Source organism: Pongo abelii, chromosome 8, assembly GCF_028885655.2.
Source record: "Pongo abelii isolate AG06213 chromosome 8, NHGRI_mPonAbe1-v2.0_pri, whole genome shotgun sequence".
Taxonomy (NCBI): Eukaryota; Metazoa; Chordata; class Mammalia; order Primates; family Hominidae; genus Pongo; species Pongo abelii.
This window is the reverse complement of record NC_071993.2, coordinates 56,880,809-56,884,551: the sequence shown is the minus strand read 5'-3', so window position 1 is coordinate 56,884,551 and position 3,743 is coordinate 56,880,809.

Here is a 3,743-nt window from a genome sequence, read left to right as displayed (position 1 = left end):
TTCAAAGCAAATAATAAATCTTTAATTTATAATTATCCCAATTTGATTCAAAGTGACGGTCCAAATGTAAAATGATCAATTATAATTATAATCAATCACAAATAATGCTATATGAGTTTGAAATGTTAATCTAACTTGCCTTTTCCAGGTATGCATTTTAAAATTAAACTCTTCTCAGTAAGATCAAGGCTATCCTTCATGGATTTATGATGTTTGATAATCACCACGTTGTACTGATTTGCTGTCTCACTTCACTGTTTGATATCAACATATGAAAGTAAAAATTCTATTTAGGGGATAACTGTTATCTGAGCACTAATAAATTAAATGCTATTTTAAGCCAACAACAAAATTGTCTAGGGTACAATTTTTATTTAGCCAACTTTCCATTATAAACATTATAAAATTCTGAAAGATCCTAGAATCTTATATAGCTTTTTTGTATTTTTTTCAAATGTAATTGACACCAGCATGAATTAAATTTCATATTTAAAAAGCTTCTGACTACATTACAACATACTTTAAAATTACTTGCAAGATATGATAATCCTAAGATTACCAACATATCATGCAAATGAAACACCCAGGTACTTCCTACCAACACATGATATAATAAAATCCAGAAGAACTTCTGAATTAGAGTGTAGTAGTTGCCTAGCGCCATCATACCTAATTATCACACACTTGGTGGGTTAAGAGGACAGAAATATATTCTCTCATAGTTCTGAAGCCTGGACCTCTGAAATCAAGATTTTGGCAGGGCCATACTCCCTCTGAAGACCATAGGGAGGAATTCTCCCTCGCGCTTCCTGGCTTCCAGTGGCTCCTGGCAATCCTTGGCCTTCTTTGATTTATGACTGCATAACTCCAATTTCTGTCTGCATCGTCTCATGACCTTCTCTGTGTGTGTCTTTTCCTGTATGTTATAAGGACATTTACACTGGAATTAGGGCCCACCTTCATCCAGGATGACCTCATCTCAATCATTGGGTTAATTATATCTGCAAAGACCCTACTTCCAAATAAAATCGCATTCTAAAGTTCCTAGTGGACACAAATTTTGGAGGTATGGTATTTAAATCACTACACAGAACATGTAAAGACAAAAATCTGGAAGCTACCTGAATGAAAATGGATATTGCCTTGAACTTCAACAAAATCATATTCTATTTTTCCATGAGAAAGATTTTATTACTCTAAAACAATATTCATATTTCACAAGTACACCTCTTAAATTATAGCTTGGACTTAAGAAAAATAATTAGCTTTGGAAATTATCAGTACATGATATCTAGTATTTCCTATATTTTTAATAACTTCTACCTCCTAGCAAAAATAAACAATGCAATAGACAATTTCTGTGTTCTAAATTCACACACACAAACAGGAAAGGCACTTTAAAAATGATTTGTTCTCTTTCAAAGCAGAAGCCCAACCACCTGCTCTGAATCTAAAAGTTTCCTGAAAGCAATGAAGGGCTAGTTTATTATGAAGGTGTTGATAGCTGATTCTGTGGAGACTCACACAGAAACAAAGAATAAATTTTAATCACACTTAGTGCTAATGTGATAGGTTGTGACAATATTCAAATATGACTAATTTCATTGAATTAACTACACTCAGGCTTAGCTTAGTTGTCCAAATTTATTACAAATAGCTCAAAATAAATAATTCAACTCTTCTGTTTTCTATTTATTTTTTGTTGATGCTTAAGAGTAAAAAGATATTTCAACTGATTTTTTTTTTTTTTTTTTTTTTTTAGCAATCAGTTCTCTTATTTTATCACCATAAGACTGTAAATGGCCATAACAGGTCACTGAATCTAGCACTGCCTTCAACAAGAAGTACACCTAGAGCAGGAATATAGTACTTGGCACTCATCTCTAGGCCTATAACCTAATAGATTTTTTTTTGTCTGTCTCTGGTGACAGTAACGTAAATTTAGAGCTGGAAAGGACCTTAGAGGTCATCTAGTCCCACCCAAGCATCTTTTAAAACAAAATAAAGAAGTATGTTGACCTGGTGCGGTGGCTCAAGCCTGTAATTGCAGCACTTTGGGAGGCCAAGGCGGGCAGATCACAAGGTCAGGAGATCGAGACCATCCTAGCTAACATGGTGAAACCCCGTCTCTACTAAAAATACAAAAAATTAGCCGGACATGGTGGCAGGTGCCTGTAGTCCCAGCTACTCAGGAGGCTGAGGCAGGAGAATGGAGTGAACCCGGGAGGCAGAGCTTGCAGTGAGCCGAGATCGTGCCACTGCACTCCAGTCTGGGCAACAGAGCGAGACTCCGTCTTAAAAAAAAAAAAGAAGCAGGTTTATTTCATCGTTTTGTACTTATACATTGTGTATTTCCAGAAAAGCCCCTGAGACAGCTTAGAATGAAAGGCACAGACACTATAAAACAAGGGCAAAATGACAGAATAATGAAGAGAAGGAGGTGACAATTACATGGGACAACCTAGGGAAGGAAACACTACTCTTCAGCCTAAAATTTAGTCCTAAGCCTCTTGTTCTTAAAGGCCAAAAGGAAAACCAGAATTCAAATAGGTATCGTTAGTTAATAAAATAGTATCTGCATATGTCAGCAGCTATTTTTTGGTAACTCTAAACTCTTAAGCAAAATATATAAGTCTTTAAGCAGCAGACAATGGACAATATGATAAAAATAATCTTCCATAGCAATTTCAAAACTTTTAAAGATGTAAGTACAAATGACCTTTTCTTACAGGATGCTTTGTGAAAGCTGCCCGTATGATGGTATTTTAAATTACATTATGTTAAATTGCCTGCATGATGTTATTTTATTGGGACCTGGTTATATGACTTGGTGAAGAATGTAACCTTTGAGAACTTAGAAGAGTGAATGGTTAATATTTCTCTGATTTTTTTTTGTTTTTAATTGATATTTTATTTTATCCTTCATAGACAATATATGTTCTGGGAAATATACTGAAGTATAGTAAAAAAGAATCTCAGAGTTAAAGTGCTGCGGTAAATGAGAAAGCAGAGGTTGTGTCTGAAGAACCGTGTGGTCGCACTGCACCCACACAGCAAGCAGAAATATGGATGAGCACAGGCCGGGCGCCCCCGGTGGCTCACGCGTGTAATCCCAGCACTTTGGGAGGACGAGGAGGGCGGATCACGAGGTCAGGAGATCCAGACCATCCTAGCTAACACGGTGAAACTCCGTCTCTACTAAAAATACAAAAAATTAGCCAGGCCTGGTGGTGGGCGCCTGTAGTCCCAGTTACTTGGGAGGCTGAGGCAGGAGAATGGCGTGAACCCGGGAGGCGCAGCTTGCAGTGAGCCGAGATCGAGCCACACCACTCCAGCCTGGGCGACAGAGGGAGACTCCGTCTCAAAAAAAAAAAAAAAAAAAAAGTTTACCCTGTGCAGGCACTATAACTAAGAGTCCCTCCCATCTGAGCCTTGCCTTCCAGACAACCCCACCAATTTATAAGACAGAAAAAAAAGCACCTTGCACCTTCCAGACTGACTTGTTTACCAGCTGACTAGCACTGAGTCACCCTAGTCAATGATGTGAGAGAGGAAGAATCACTCAGATGAATCCTGCTGGAATTTCTCACCTATAGGATCCGTGAGATATAGTGAAGTGGTCGTTGTTTTACCTTACTAAATTTGGGGTAGTTTCTTTTTTCTTTTTTCTTTTTTGAGACGGAGTCTCCCTATGTCGCCCAGGCTGGAGTGCAGTGGCGCGATCTAGGCTCACTGCAAGCTCC